Below are 17562 nucleotides of genomic sequence, written 5' to 3' on the forward strand. Positions count from 1 at the left end.
ATAATTGGCCTTAATCTGATTATTTCCAGCGCTGTCTACAGTGAGTAACTTGGATAGGTCTATTGGGCCCTACAAATGGCCCACGTGGTGTGTGGAGGAGGAAAAAAAGAGCGTCATTTCTCAGCAAACATCAGGAATGTGAACAAATATCCCATTATTTTATATGCATTTCGCTTTCACCGAGCTCCCCAGACCCTCTGTACATCCCCTTTGGGTTGCCCCCTTATTGATGGGCGTGATGGGGGATTTAGTACTTGTGCATGGCACGACCACACGGCATCTTCCCCTGGATGCGGAGTCTGACAAAGCGCTTGTTAATTGCCCGCTGGATAGGTTTTTTGGGGCCCCGCTTTGCACACTTCTCGTCTTTCCAAGCGACCGTACCAAAGCAAAGTTTGATTTTGTTCACAGCGAGGGGTCCCTGGATTTATGCTCGCTTCCAGTCTGCGGCGGGACCCTTTACAATTACTTTTAAAATGCATCCGAGACGTAGGCTCAGCGGAGAGAGATAGCCCTTCCCTTAGCCCGGGTGAAAATTAGATTTTAAAGTACCCAGATGAAATTTTCAAGTCAGGGACGCGGGATTGGATCAAATCACATAAACTGCAAAAAAAAGCAAGTATAATGGCGCATAATTGGTTCTGTAATAGCATTACACAAGGATAATGGCCTGTTATGGCCCCCTGCACTATTAAGTGCTTCCCTGGCGTAAAGCCTTTATGATATTAAAGGGGGAATATAATGATATTTTGGTTATTAAATGCGTGTAATTAATTTATGCACCACTGAAAATAAAGTTGGTATTATGACCCACTCAAGATGCATCAGAAAATGCAAGTCAGACAACTGTTGATAAGTTCTGGTGTCTATGTTTCGTCTAGACTACTGATTTTATTTTGGAACAATTGCTTCTTGGGCAGACTACACAGATTTAATATTTTATAAACACTGTAATGTTCTGTGCAGGAACAGCAGTGAGGGCTAGCAAACCTACAGAAGCTCTCTCAGACCTGGTGGGAGCTTAAAGACACCGCACGTTTAAAAACAAGCACGTTTAAAGATGGATGTAGATTGCACAACTGCAGAAGCAGAGATAGATTTAAAACGAAGAGGTCTTTAGGTAGTTAGTCCACATATATGATCTCATTAAATAAACACGAATAAGCCTTTGAAAATTCGTCTATACATCTGCTTTAAACAAGGCATGGCTTTGGAAATTTCCCCAAAGAAGTGTACACAGACTAAAAGTCTATTTCAAACTCGTTATTTGTGAAGCAGAACTAAAACAGATTGGATATGGAATCTATCTAACACGATTATGATATATTTAGAACCTGCACGTGTTCTATCTTGCAAAGCGTCCTCTGACAACATATATCGCTGTTGACTTACCATCCGGGCAAGTCTCTACAGAAAACTGTGTTATGAATTTGAGCTGGTTATTACACAACCAGGCACCAATTCCTGCAATGATCTAGTCCAACTCAGAATAGCTGTAGAGCCATTCAAGAGCTGTAGAGGGTCATTTTTACACACACACACACACACACACACACACACACACACACACACACACACACACACACACACCAAAAAGAGAGAGAGAGGGAGAGAGAGAGAGAAGAAAGAAGAAGGAGAAGAAGACAACAAAACTCAAAGGTCAAAGCTGAATCTCCCATCTGCAGCCCCTACACATCCACTGCTTTCACACCCAATGGCAGGACTAGTACTGCATGATCCCTGTGCATGTAGACAGATGTGCCTTTTCCTTTCTCTCTGACGTCGTGTGTGTGTGGGGGGGGGAGAGGACGGGAAAGAAAAAGAGAGTGCTTTATCATAAGAACTCCTAATAAAATAATAATAACTTCATTCTGGCGCTTTCAGGCCTTGCTCTTGTCGAGGGATGCATTGCTGTTTTGGCTCCAAGTCTCACTTCCCCCAGCGGTTTAAAGTCTGCAGGTTCAGCGTATGGCAGGAGGCAGAGCTGATCAAATGGAGTAAGGGTAAGTGCTCTAAGTTGTTTTCTTTTTTAAATAGAACCAGAAGGATCTCTCGCTAAGCTCCCAGTTCATAACCGGGCGGGAGGCTGCCTTTTCTCCAAGAAGCAGCCGTTGCAAAAACAAGCAAGATGACGAAGCAGTATACAATTCCCCACCCCTCGCCTGTTTAATTTTAAATCACAAAACGTATATTGGACATAATGAAAAGTTATCTGATTGGAGTCTTTCTCCAATGGTCAAAATCGTAAAGCAGATTTAATTGGAACGATTTATTTCAGCACCTGGGACAGCGCCTTTGGTATCACATACAGCAGAGCTCCAGTTGTAGCCCCAAACAGTCCCTTCCTCCTCTCCGTTAAGATCCCTTCACTGACCCTTCGATTTAACACTGTCAGGGGTAGCTGCTGGAAAGACTAAACTCCACATTACATCTTGATTCTTCTCGTTGTTTTCCTCCCAAGTTGGTGCAGCTGGAAAATATCGAGGAAGTTTCAGTAAGAGGCACTATCACCTCACTATCAAAGACCAACATTTTAAAAATCCAAGTGTAAAATAACATCTAAGTGCGCTAAAAAATATATTGCAGCACAGCTCGCCTTTCCAGGGAAGTCAGGGAAACATATTACTTGTGGGTAAACTTTCTCTTTTGCCGTTGGTGTTTGAATCTTACAGCAAAACTGGTTTTGTGCTCTACGCGCCCACCCCCCTCCCCAACGCTATCCACGGCAGACTTAGTCTTTACAACAAGAACAGGAGGACTTGTGGCATCTTAACAGACTAACAAATTTATTTGAAACCAGTCTTTACAATAAATCCCAGACATGGATTGAACGGACCGAACAAAATCATGTGCGGAGAAAATCTTTTCCTTTGGAAATTTAAGCTTTGATTTGGCAAAACTTTAAGAAATTCGGAGTGACCAAAGTTTGCTGAAGCAGCTGCTGGCCTCTCGCGGTCATAAACACGTGCTTTCTAGGTGATGCTCAATACCTGGTCACAAAAAAAGGCTAGTAGCTAAAAGGTTATGTTACCTTAATTCATGTGCAGTAAAATGTATTTTCCAATTAACCAAATCTGCCGATTTGTCCCGCTTGGACACTCTTATAATTTATAATGTAAAAGTGTTCTTTCTTTAGCTAAAGACCAAGGTGACTGCTTTTAATTTTCTGTAACCTCTTTACACTTGATGTTCACCAGACTCATCATGTTAATTGGCTTCATATACGGATCATCAGTTTAATGAAGGAATAAATCCTATGTTGCTTTATGTCCCTCTGTTTTAACAGTGATTGCTTTAATGAAGAATGTGACGTGTTCAACATCAAAGCTGCAGGAGACATTAGAGCCTTTTTTATGATGACTGAAACGCTTATTTAAAGCTAAACCCATATTTCAAAAGGTTTTATTTAAATCACTTCCAATGGAAAACACCACCGGGTTCTCCGCCCAAGAAAAGTTTCTCTTTCGTGCAGCAATCAGACACTAAGGGTAACACATCTCTATTACATATACACAGCCTAGTTAGGTTATTAACAATATTTCTGGTCTGAATTTACAAGGTTGCAGTCCTCAGTGAGTTCAAAGAGAGTTTTGCTAGGGAAAGGGTTACTCCTAGGTGGTGAATCTCTCTCTTTGTTATCCTGTTACTGTTTCATTGTTCAGATTTCGACTAAGGAGCAGACATCTTAATTCACATAAAAACTCTCCACATTGCTAGAGTCCCTTTCTCCCAGATAGGGATCTTAGAATTGGGAGTGGGAAGGTAAAGTCTAACGGAACATAGACTAATAAGGAAGCCTGCAAATCAGAGGGAGATCATGGAAAGCAGCAATAAGGTCAAACAGTATATAGGGATGATAGGAACTATAGGAGGTTTAAAAGGCACAGATTAAATGCACTCTGGTAAAGTATTCTTACATCCACTGACTGTGGAAGCAAACCTTGCTTTCTCTAATGGGGATTGAATATATTTTTCTCACATAAGGAGTGTTGTCTGGAATGAAAATATTTGCTCCGTAGCTAAGACAGCAGGCAAAATATAAGGGAAAAGTTACTATTTCAAAGCCTGGGCCATATCATATACTCAAGCAGAGTCCCCACCCTGCCCCCCAAAGGTATTTACAGAGCCCCAGATAGCTCCGGAGGAACCTGGTGTCTGAAGGAGCTGAGTTTGCCTCCCCAGGAAGCATTGTTCTTAGATCCTCCAGGGAATGCTCAGTGCAGAGTTCACAGCCTTCCCTTCCATGTTCTCAAAAAGAAAAGGAGTACTTGTGGCACCTTAGAGACTAACAAATTTAAAATCGCTTAGTCTCTAAGGTGCCACAAGTACTCCTTTTCTTTTTGCGAATACAGACTAACACGGCTGCTACTCTGAAACCATTCCATGTTCTGAGATCCTCAGAGAAATCAGGCAGAGTCGGTGGCATCTGTACATGGCGGGGACACTAGTGCAGAGAGTTAGCTCCATCTCAATGGCAACACTTCTCCACCTGGAGCCCTGCCTTTACCCTTCCTTACCTAGCCCCGTGTGACAGCAGAGATCAAGGATCCACAGGGATGAGCGGTGACAGAGTCAGCATAATTCCCAGGGAGTATGTCCCCATGGGTTTGCTGTGGCTGACAACATACAAAGCAACTCTCTGCTGGTCACGTTCTCACCCCACCCAGCTGTGCCCCAAGGCAGGGTTAATGAGGAATGGCTTCCAAAGGGTCAGTAAAGGGTGAGATCTAGCCATGTATGGTACTCCTCTGCTCCCATTACCATAGTACCTGAGCACTGCAGAGGTCATAACATATTGATGCTCACAACACCCCTATGAGTCCAGGCAGGGATATTTTCCCCCATTGTACCCATAGGGAACGGAGGCACAGAGAAGCTAAGCAGCATACCCAAGGTCACACAGGAACTCCGTGGCAGAGCACGGAATTGAACCCATGTTTCCTGAGTTAGCATCCTACCTACTGCACCATCCTTCCTCTAGGTGATGCTAAGTTGGCTCCCTTCACACCAGGTTTGTAGCAATTTTAGCAGACTTCCCCCTATTTTACTGTCCTTTGCACCTAATGTAAGAAGGTGTCATTGTTTGCTTTAGATGTATTTCCATGTTTCCCTGTAACTGTTTATGGCCTAAACCCTAAAATATGCACTAAGCAATTAGAAAATTGAGAGCTGCAGAACTGATGATTAGAGATCACCAGAGGCCTTGAATACAGAAAGACCTGTGAGATTTACAGATTTAGGGCCAGATCCTGTCACTCATTTCTCACATGAGTAGTCCATATTCAGATATCTAGTCCTATTAGCACCAGTGGAATCACTCTGTCAGTGACTGGGACATGGACAGTCATGCCTAGTGGTTAGAGCAGGAGTCAGTAGCCAGGATTAGGAGGCCAGAGCTGGAGTCAGAGTCCAGAGGCCAGAGCCAAGGGTCAGGACCAAAGTCAGGAATCAGAGCCAAGGATCACAGACAGGTTTCCTGGAGTGAGGAATGGCTGGGTCTAAGCCAGGAGCAGGGCTAAGAACAAGCAAGAACTATCATAGCCATGGACAAACACTTTGAGCAGCCATTGAACCATTACTGCTGCTAATGGGCTTAAGAGACAGTCTGCTGATTCCTCCCACCAATCAGGCATTGTAGCCAATCAAGAAGCCTCCTACAGGCCATCTGTGCTCATTAGTTTGTGGAGAGACTGGATTTGCTACAGGCCCTGATTCCTGACAGTAAGGCTAGTGTTTGCAGGGCTAGGTCCATAGAATTTACATCTGTTTCATTATAATTTATCCCAGCTTTGCTGTTTGACGTATTTAGTACTAACATGGAGTGATCTTTGAAGCTAATATTTTCAAACCTGAGGGCCTAATGTTAAGTGCCTATTTTTTATATTTAGGCTCCTAAATAAGTAGCCTGCTTCTCAGAGATGCTGAATGTTCTCAGTGGCCACTGAAGTATTGGGGAGCTCTTATCAGCTCTGAAAAATAGGGTACTTATTTAGGCATCCAACTATCAGCAGCTGAATTTGGAATATTTTGACCTTGCTGTATATTTGTAAATCTTACCAACACACAAAAATTACACAACAGGAAGACAAAACTATTATTATTTTTTTAATTATGAGAAAAAAGTCCATGAATATTTTATAGTTCACAGAACCTCTCTTGCTTTGAATTTGCATATTGGTTCTAACACCAAGAATTCTTATGATTTATGGTAAGGATAATGTCTGTGTTTCTCATTTATGTTACATTAACAAAAATAATCAAAGTGGTCTCCAGAAGTATAAATCAAATAAGGCTGAAACCCAGAAATTTACATGCAGATATTTTTGTGTCATACAGCTATTCTGATTTAAGGATATTTTCTTTTTCCATTTTGAAGAAAGAAAATAAGAACAAAAGAGAAATAGATGATAGGCTGGCAAAGTTTGCATGAAATACCTCACCTTGTTAGCAAGTGCTGATTCTGCTTCAAAAGTAGTAACCAGGATTTGAGGATCCACCAAGGCAAATGGCTTATGGCCCAGTTTATAGGGGCTGTGGGAGTGACTTCTAGAGAGGATCTAGAGTGTGGGCTGAGCAGCTCTGAAGGAGGGACTCTAGGAGCAGATAAACATGGGGAGAAGGTTTCTGAACTTTATATTGTATTGTTGTTAATTTCTGTGTTAATAAAGCCAAACTGCAGTAAAGGGATTAGTCTGGACACTACACAGAGAGCACAGACACTACATACTGAGAGCAGATTGAAAACAGCACCTGCTCACAAGACATTAATCTGTGTAGTGGAAAAACAATAAGATAGGAGATCATATAACGTTATCTCCTACATCTACTGCGGCACCCCCTAGATGTGCCTGCAGATTTTCACTATTCTTCTGTGTACTGCGTACTTTTCAGATAAATGACTTTTCTGGACTTGGTGTGGCATACACAGAGTAATACCCTCTACTTTAAGATGTTCCATGTGTATATGTAAGGTTGTAGAAAAAATAAATAAAATATGATGTGTTATTTTAAATTTAGTATGTGGTCATGCAATTGAAAACCGTGTCTGAAGCACACACATAGTGGGGCAGAGTTTAGATTGCAAAGGCAGCCTTAGCTTTGGCCTCTGCTGCCTGCTGAGTGTTTAACGTTGCATCCTTAACTTTCTTCTAATGAAGGTTTGTGTATGAAATGTAGTTATGGGACCAAATGTTGCTCACTTTTACTCCTGCACAGCCCCAGTGAAATCAATGGAGTTACATGAGTTATCCGATTTAGCCATAAGGCCAAATGCTGCTCTCATTTGTACCAGTATAAATAGTACAATGACTACCATTAGGTTACTCCAGATTGACAGCTGTGTAACCGAGAGAAGAATTTGGCCCACAGCATTAATTTTACAGTAGATACGAGGCCAAAGCACAGTAGAGGAAATGTGAGAATAAAAGGGAATTGTAAATTACTGACTACTAGTGAAAAGGTTATAGCAAAACATGTTGTTACAAAGGATAGGTAAAGATATGGCACAGAAGAGCAGAAATTGCACTAGATGCTGGAAAAAGGAGGTGAGTTTAACCAGACATGCACAAGTATGCTGCCCTCATGCACACAGCTAAGTAGGTAGCAAATACGGCTGTTAAAGAGAAGTCACAAGATGAAGTGGAAAAAGGGGGCAGTGTCATGTTAGAGCTCAGACTAAATTGCAGTGTGCTCCTCCAAACAATGCACCATTCCCAAAGGTGGAAGGTAGCTTTACAGTATGTGGGTGTTTATACACAGGACAGGTTTCAGAATAGCAGCCGTGTTAGTCTGTATCCACAAAAAGAACAGGAGTACTAAATTTATTAGTCTCTAAGGTGCCACAAATAACAGTACAGGTACCATACAGCTTAGCAGTGTTATCTGGCATGGTTGTTCCCCATTTCTTTGGATCTCCATGTTTTCTGTGCGCTGAGGTATTGAAGGGACTGAGGAGTTCACATCATATGATTAAACAATATGCGCTTGTCCTCCAGACCGTGTGTGTGTGATCCGTATATGAACAGTGTACACCTGTCTAGGGAGTGCTTTCTGGGCTCCCGTACAATGTTCTGTGCTCATCATGTGAGCAATAAATGTCAGTTGAGCCATTGCTGTCTCTCTTTGCATTTACACATCGCCTTGTGGGAAAGGTCACAGGCAGTGGCCTATGGGATATTGTTTCTTTTATGCCAGGTTGTGAACCTGGCCTTTGTGTTTCCTTTTCATGGTTCTTTGATGCATTTGTGTGTCACTGAATCATCCCTCTGCTTGAGAAAATACAACATACATCTTTGGGAGATATGCTGAAAGTTGTGATCACCTGAGAAGCAACATTCCAGCAGCAACAGTATATCATGGACGGAGAAAAAGATGGAAGAATTTATATAGCTTGAGCATTGCATGCAAGAGGGAAAGGAAGAAGTTATTATATGTCTCCTGGACTCAGAAGCTGGGGATAAAATCGTGAGCTGTCATCTGACAAAATGTGGAGAGGAATGGTAATGGTCTTGCTGTTCATCTCTCTGTTTAATGCTTTATGATCCAGTGAGACTGGAATACCCAGTTAGCGGCTTCCAGATTTGTTTCCATAAGTTGCAAAGCTCAGACCTTGTTATTTTTGTGTTAAGGGGCATATTCTTAGTCATGCAGGTGAAATTTGAACTCTCAAAATCTGTGCCCACATTTTAGACCTGCATTTGAACTGCAAGTGCAGATCTGAGAACTTGTACCTTGAATCGTACCTGTAGAGATAACATTTTCAGACATGCCTGTGTAACCTACGTTTCACTGAAAGTCAATGAGATGTGAGCTCCTAAGTGATTTAGGATGTTTGAAAATTTTACCGTGGGTGCCAAGTGAAAGACGGTCTTGTGGTTCTTCTTCAAGTGCTGATCCTTGTGTGTCTTCTACACGAAGCGGGCACATGCATGCCATACGCCCGAGTTTAGAAAGTCCTCAAAGTGATGTCTGTTGACCTGCACATGCACAGTCATTTCCCTCATGCTCCCGACTGAGAGTATAAGGGGCGGTGCTGACTGACCCCTTTCCAATTCGTTCTTACCGCTTCCTGGCCTGAGTCGGAATCATATCCTCTATCAGGACCACAAAACAGACCAGATTACACATAAATTTACTAGAGCTACGAGTGATCCACCGTGCAAGGCCTTCCTTCCCCTCGTATGCTCACTCCATGTACAGATAATGCCAGACAATAGCCCCATAGTGGTCTATATAAATAAAGAGTGAGGAGCAAAATCTCATTAGAACAGGTGTCTTGGAAACCACATTATGATACAAGCTGCATACCTCCCAGGCTTTCACAACTCCTGGGCAGACAAACTAAGCAGAAGTTTCTTCATAGACCTCGAATGGGAGATACACAACACAGTTCTAACCAACGTATTTGCACAGTGAGGGACCTCTTTGCATCCCAGATGAACAGGAAGCTCACCAGATATTGCTCCAGGGGATCTAGAAACCATGATTCCTAGGCCGACGGTCTCCTACTTCCCAGGATGGCCAACCTCAAATATGTCTTTCCTCTCATCCCACTCTGCCACAAGTTCCACAGAAGATCTGTCATGACAGAGGCAAGCCACCATCCTCCTCCTAGCACTCTACTGGCCCAGACAGTTTTGGTTAACAGAACTCCTAACCATGTCCGCACACCTGCTGATCAGAATCTGCCTATTCCAGGATCTCCGAACCCAGAATGGGGTCAAAAGCGAGCACCCTGACCTGGGCACACCCCACCTCATAGCCTGGCTTTTGGATGGGTTTCAGAAATAGAGCGCTCATGCTCCACCTATGTCCAGGAAATACTTAACCAAAGTAGAAAGGATTGTACTAGACCCTGCTGCCAGGCTAAATGACAGTGTTTTTCCACCTGGATACACCACCACCACCACCTGCTTGATACCGTGGATGTTCCAATCATCCTAGACTACCTGGTGTCCTTAAAGACTCCAGCCTCCCTGCCTCTTAGTTCACTGCAGGTACACCTAGTAGCAATCAGTACCTTCCTCCCCTGTGGAGGATCTTTACACATTCGGTCTTTACACACCTGACTCTATGAGATTCATGAAGGGCTTGGTCAGGATCTTCCCTCTGGTTATTAAGCCTATGACTCAATGGGACTGTAACCCGTATTCACAGGTCTGCCCTTTGAACCTATGGTGACATGTGCCTTGACCCACCTCTTTGTGAAGGTGGCATTCTTTGTGGCAATCACTTCGGCCAGGAGTTTCAGTGAGCTAGGAGCCATGATTGCAGACACATCTCCCCCCCCACACACCTCCCTGTACACAGTATTCCACAAAGAGAAGGTCTGCCTTGGATTCTACCCCAAACTCTTCCCCAAGATTGGTTAATGCGGTACTCAGAAACAATCAATCCACTTACCTGTGTTTTCCCCGAAAGCCCATGCTTCTTCCAGAGATGAGAGGCTTCACTCCCGCGACGTCAGGTGTGCCCTGGTGTTCTACCTACAAAGAACCAAACCCATTAGAAAATCTCCGATGCTCTTTGTTGCCATAGCAGAAAGGACACATGGACAGGCAGTGTCCTCACAGAGGATTTCTAAGTTGGTTTCAGGATGTATATTAGAATGCAACAAAGTAGCTAAGAGACCCCCCATCCTGTTCCGAGGGCATTATGACTCACTCCACACCAGCACAAGCAGCCTCCCAGGAATCCTTAATGGGTGTTCTGCTGCAGGACATCTGCAGAGCGGCAACTTGGAACCGTGTCCACACATTTGCATCACACTATGCTCCAACTCAGGCTGCAATGGTGGATGCGGTTATAAGAATGGCAGGTAGTACTACAGTCACCTCTGCTACCACCTTCCTTGTGCCCCCCTCCACTCTGAGCACTGCTTGCTAGTCACCCACGTGTGGAACCATGCATAGGGACCAGCACTCGAAGAAGAAATGGAAGTTACTTACTGTAACTAGAGGTTCTTTGAGATATGTGGTCCCTGTTTGTATTCCACTACCCACACTCCTTCCCCTCTGCTTTGGATCCTGTTGAATTGCAGTTAGAGGGAACTGGAGAGGCCTCAACCTGCACCTCACCTGATACCCTCTCTTGGGAGCATGGGGGAAACTACTGCACAAGTGCAGGTCAACCCACACTGCTTTGAAGAATTTCAGCACTCGGGAGCATGGCACGCATGCATACCCCACATGTGGAATACAGATATGGACCACCCATCTTGAAGAACTTCCAGTTACAGTAAGTAATTTCTTAAGGTACTGTGTAGGGCAGGGGTGGCCAACCTGAGCCTAAGAAGGAGCCAGAATTTACCAATGAACATTGTCAAAGAGCCACAGTAATATGTCAGCAGCCCCCCATCCACTACCCCGCTCCAGCCCCCAGCACTTCCCACCCACCGGCAGCCCTGCCAATCAGCGCCTCTCCCTCCCTCCCCACTCCTCCTGCCCGCCTCAATCAGCTGTTTTGCAGTGTGCAGAAGGCTCTGGTGGGGAGGAGTGAGGGCATGGCAGGCTCGGGGAAAGGGGTGGAGTGGTGGCAGGACCTGGGGCAGAGCAGGAGGTTGAGCAGTGAGCACCCCACAGCATATTGGAAAGTTAGCACCTGTAGCTCCAGCCTCAGAGTCAACGTCTTTGCAAGGAGCTGCATATTAACCTCTGAAGAGCCGCATGTGGCTCCAGAGCCACAGGTTGGCCACCCCTGTTGTAGGGACTCAGATGATCAATTTCTGGGTTCAGGTACTGGTTCTATAATGGATTTTCTGTCTGGCTTTGGGCAAGTCACATAGGCCCAGATCCTCCAATGTAGGTAGGTGCCTAACTCCCATTGAAATCACTGGGAGAAAGACAACCTAAATATCTTTGATAATCTGGGTCTTAATCTCTGTGTGCTTTAGCTCCCCATCTGTACAATGGGCATTTCCCTCCATCTGGCTCATCTATGTAACCTGCAAACTCTTCAAGGCAGGGGCAATGTCTTTGTGTACGTGTAGCACCTAGCACAATGAGACTCTGATCTGGGTAGGGGGCAGGTCACTAGGTGTTACTGTGCTTATATAAAAAAAGAGGCTGAGCCTCAAGCACAACTGGAAATTTACTGCTGAATGTAATTTTGTTTCCATATATGGAAACCGGGGATGTGTCAAATCCACTTTTAAAAATTATTTATTATTTTGAAAGAGTGTTATTAAAAAACAAACTAAAAGCAAGATTAGGAAAGGAAGGAAAATATCATAGCATAGCAGAAGTAATCCTGACATATTGTACAAGATCATGAAACAACTCAGGATTGATAAACACTACATGTTAATTAGACACAAACTCTTTTTCTCCATGCAGAAAACTACATAGCAACATCTGGTATAATGATACATAAGGCATATAAAAAGAAATCTACCACTTTCAGATCAGAATGTAGGCAATTATTGAGTCAGTAAACTCTGAGGGCACAACTCCCCTGGAGCCTTCAAAGATTCGTTAGTAATTTTATGAGATTTTAACAATGCTTTCACATTGTCATAATTATGGAATAAATGTGTGTTTTTCTTATACTTTTAACAAGACAAAGTTTTGTGGGCTAAATGGAAGCTAAATAATGCAATGTGAAATAGACATTTCTTCCTACTCAGCTTTGGATAAATCCAGAAAGAGATGTACTCTGGTATTCAGCTAAGTAATATTTTTTTCCTCTCACTTCATTTGCTGCATAATTCTGCTCTATCTATTGAGGATACAAAGATGCAAAAAAATTCCCAAGAGATATATTAAGTAATCTGAATTATGTGGATAACCAGAGGGGAGAAGCAAACAAATATAAGGAATTTTAAAAACAAAACTATTTTCACCACTCCTTTCTGAAGTGCCTAGAAAAATCCCAGATTGCAAAGTCATTACATGTTTTTCAAAGAAAAAGGACATTTTTCTTAAGAAGTGTGTTTCCCATTTAAGTAGCTGGACCATATACAATGATGTATGAGTCTGCTTCTGCTCCCCAACTGACAAAAGGAATCCTTTAGCTCAAGCAGTAGAAGTTTGTGTTCCTATGCAGATCTTTTTGCTTCAATTCTGTAGGTAGCAGAACTGATCTACATCAAATTTATCCTTTTTCTTTTTGATTTCATCAACATTTGATTCTTATTTTCCACCCCTGAAATCTTAACACAGAAAGGACACAATTTTGACTTGAATGCATCAAAGCATTGGTTTGAAAACACTTGCCATTAAATTGTACCCAGCTGCACTTGTTGCCAGTAAGAGGTCATTTTCCTAATGCCGACAAAGTGTCAAAGCCCAGATTTGCAGGTCACTTGCTGTTGCTTTTACAATAAAGAAACAGGCGTGACTTAGTTTCTCCATGCACCTGTATCCACACATGCTCTTGTAGGTACAGAAACTTCCCATTATGGTCTTGTACATTGTAATAAGGGAAAGGCCCTCTTATTTCTGTGAATGGCTTTTAATAACAGGGCACAGTTGACTCATTCACTAAACATCAGTTCACACCTGCTAAATGCTCTCCCATGGTGGAGCCCCAACAACATCAGCAGGACACTTAAATGGACTAGGTGTGACATTTTTACACATAGCCATTGAAATGCATCCCCTTGACAATCTTCCCAATTAACTGTGAGAGCTCCTGTACATTTACAGTGAATGGCACTGTCCTGTAGGAGGGAGTGCCAGCTGGGGTGGGTGGAGGAGGGATTGGGTTACTCATTGGGTTGTGCAGCAAGGGGGAATTGGAGGTTTTGAAATTTGGGAAAGGGCGGGGCTTGAGACCTTTGTTAGGTACTCTGCTTCTCTCTCCTCCCTTCCTAAGGAAAGAAATCTAGAGAAGCTGGACATGCACAAGTCCATGGGGCCTGATGCAATGCATCCGAGGGTGCTGAGGGAATTGGCTGATGTGATTGCAGAGCCATTAGCCATTATCTTTGAAAACTTGTGGTAATTGGGGGAGGTCCCAGACAATTGGAAAAAGGCAAATATAGTGCCCATCTTTAAAAAAGGGAAGAAGGAGAATCCGGGGAACTACAAACTGATCAGCCTCACCTCAGTCCCCGGAAAAATAATGGAGCAGGTCCTCAAGGAATCTATTTTGAAGCACTTGGAGGAGAGGAAGGTGATCAGGAAGAGTCAACATGGATTCACCAAGGGCAAGTCGTGACTGACCAACCTGATTGCCTTTTATAATGAGGTAACTGGCTCTATGGATATGGGGAAAGCGGTGGACATGATATACCTTGACTTTAGCAAAGGTTTTGAAATGGTCTCTCACAGTATTCTTGCCAGCAAGTTAAAGAAACATGGATTGGATGAATGGAGTATAAGGTGGATAGAAAATTGGCTAGATCGTGGGGCTCAACAGGTAGTGATCAATGGCTCGATGCCTAGTTGGCAGCTGGTATCAAGTGGAGTGCCACAGGGGTCAATCCTGGGGCCGGTTTTGTTCAACATCTTCATTAATGATCTGGATGATAGGATAGATTGCACCCTCAGCAAGTTCACAGATGACACTAAGCTAGGGGGAGAGCTAGATACACTGGAGGGTAGGGATAGGGTCCAGAGTGACCTAGACAAATTGGAGGTTGGATATTAGGAAACACTATTTTACTAGGAGTTAGAGGCTTTTAAGGCCTGGCTTGACAAAGCTCTGGCTGGGATGATTTAGTTGGGGTTGGTCCTGCTTTGAGCAGAGGGTTGGACTAGATGACCTCCTGAGGTCTCTTCCAACCCTAATCTTCTATGATTCTATGAACTCCAGGGCTGGTCAGCACCCTCAGCCAGGCACTACTTTGGACAAGGAGGCCCTTTCCCATACCTCTATCCTCTGCAGCAGCCGGGGTAGAGGAGCTGTCACATAAAATATGGGACACTGCAGAACAAAGGTGGGTTCTTAACTCGGAGTCACTAACCTGAGTTAAAATATCCGTGAAGGCATGGAAACTTGGATCAGCAGCTCCACTTCAACCCCAGCCTGTCCTATAGGCTTAAACTCAAGCTGCTCACCCGAGTTGCTGTGTCTTCACTGCTCGTCGCCTGAGTTAAGAATACACCTTATTTTTTTATCCAGCGTAGACATGCCCATAGAGAGAGGACATCAGCATCCATCTCCTACAAAGAGGTAAGTGACATCTCCATAATAACTATCCCAGGCAGCCAGATGCAGAACTAGGGTGTTGGCTTGACTAGGATAAAATGTGGGGGGTTTTGGCCCCTGTTAGCTAGGATGATCTAACATGTTATAATGCTCTGGTTTAGACAAAGCAAATTGTATTTCGGCACGTGCTAAGCTGATTGAGCTGAAGCATAGGCTCTTGCTCAGATCCAACTTGACCAGTTAAGCATGTGCTAGAGGCATCCTACCTTCCCTCATCCACAGACCCAGCCCATGGCCTGGGCAAAAGGAAACCACTCCTGACTGATTCCCATTGCACACACCCACACAAACACAATGTACCCAAGCTTTTCCCCCCCAATAGGAGCCCCTTTTCCCCAGCTGCACTATTGTCTTCCCCTACTCTAACACAGCAGCTCCACCCTTTCAAGGAGCACCATGAAAACGCTCAGAACAAAAGAACAGCTGGGAAACATCAGGATTTGGAGAACTGCAACATCACCCCCTGCAAGGGACCCAAATGTTCCCCACCCACACAAGACCTGTAGTCTGTGGGGCTGCCTCCTGCCTCAGGCCCTTGAGAGGTCAACTTCCCCCTGCCCAGATCCTCGGGGCTACTCCTACCTTAGGCTTCTGTGAGATCAGTGCCTCCTTGCATCCTATGGGGCTGCCCCCCTGCTTCAGGTCTCTGTGAAGTCACTGCTTGCCCCCCTATTCTGTGGAGCTTCCTCTCTGCCTTGGGCCTTTACAAGGATACTGCCCCTCCCCTCTCAATCCTAAATCCCAGGTTTGGCTCCACTGGCATCCACAAAACTCCCACTGAACGCTGTATTTGCCTAAGCTCACTAGTTGGCACTTACATTTTTGGGGTAAAAGTTCCCTAGGTGCCTACATTCCTGCCTCTGGGCAAGTGTGCTGCTGCCTCCCTCTGTGCAGCTAGAGGCCTAAGCCCCAGGGCGATTCACAAACCAGGGAAGACAGGTGTTCATCTGCCTAAGTGCCCTACACCAGGAAGGAAGCCTACCAAATGGGGTCCCATTCAAAGTCCAGCAGGAGGAGGAGGCCACCCATCTTTTAACTTTTATCCCAGTGGTCAGAGCACTCACCTGGGATGTGGGAAACCCAGGTTCAATTTCCATCTCTGCCTGAGGGGAAGAAAGGATTTGAACAGGGCTCTTCCATCTTTCAGGAGAGCGCTGTGACCAGTCAGATTTGGGATATTCCGATCTGGAGCTTCCTCAGTCTCTCCTATTGCACTGTGGATAAATATTTAAGTAGTCACTGGACGGGAGGGGGATGGAGAGAGAGACAGACTGACTTTTAAAACACTTAATAGTATCAGTATAAAAACACAGTAAATTACAGATTGAAAAACAGTCGCTCATCCCAATACAGAGTGCATGTCCAATAGTCCACTGCTAAATAATCTGATCCAAATTGCTTATGAGAGTAAAATATCTAAACGCTAGGTTAAGGCATAAAAATCTAAAAAACTGAACAACATCAGCAAGCCCAGTACCAGATAATTGACATGGTTTGTTTTGTTAAAATGGCCATGTTTGCTTGACCCAAAATAAAGTTTGCAAGGCATACCACACATCTATTTGTGGACCTATACTTAGTAAAAATAAATACAGTAGGGGGGAAAAATCAAGGGACAATAACCAAAAAATACTCTGAGGTAAAAGAAATAATGGCTGTAAACTGGAACAAGTAAAAAACATATGAAAAATGGCCTCCTCCGTGTCACAAAAAGGGCAGGACGTGGATACCTGTGGAGCCAAATGATGCACAAACACATGCGTGGCTGTAGCTCAGTGACAAATTCTCCATTGGAGATCACGCCTCCTCTTCACAATTGCATGCAGTTTGCCAGGCTGGGTGGATGGAGTTCGTCACCATCTATGCTGTAACAAGCATTTGAACGTGATGAATCTTTACCATAAGCACATACGAGGACTAAGCTATTAAAAGTAGATTCAGCAGACTCAAAGGCAAGCCGGGCGGGTCAACATCCCAATCCCCAGGAAGAACAACAGGTGAGAAAACAGAAGCATTAGTATAATCAGGAATGGCTTGCTCAAGGAGGCAACTGCACTGACCAAACTAGCCCACTTCACAGCACCCTCAGAAACTAGACCCTTCCACTTTCTACGGCTGTTTTTTAGTTTGAGGCTTTGCCTGCAAGCCAGAGTCCTCAGCCAAGGCCACCGATTTCATAGCAACAGGTTCAGCCTCCATTTCACAGTCAGGCTCAGGCCAAGAGGCCATTGAGTCAGGAGCCAGGGACCCCGTGATGCCATCTCCCCCAGGTTGTAAAGGGGGTGCTATCCCCCACCAACCAACCTCCCCACAGACATCTGGAGTCTCTGCCACAGCCACTCCACCCTGTGCTTTACTCTCAGAAACCCCCACATTCCCAGGCACAGGGTCCCCATTCCCAAGGGCAGCCTG

Source organism: Dermochelys coriacea, chromosome 7 (assembly GCF_009764565.3).
Source record: "Dermochelys coriacea isolate rDerCor1 chromosome 7, rDerCor1.pri.v4, whole genome shotgun sequence".
NCBI classification, from domain to species: Eukaryota; Metazoa; Chordata; order Testudines; family Dermochelyidae; genus Dermochelys; species Dermochelys coriacea.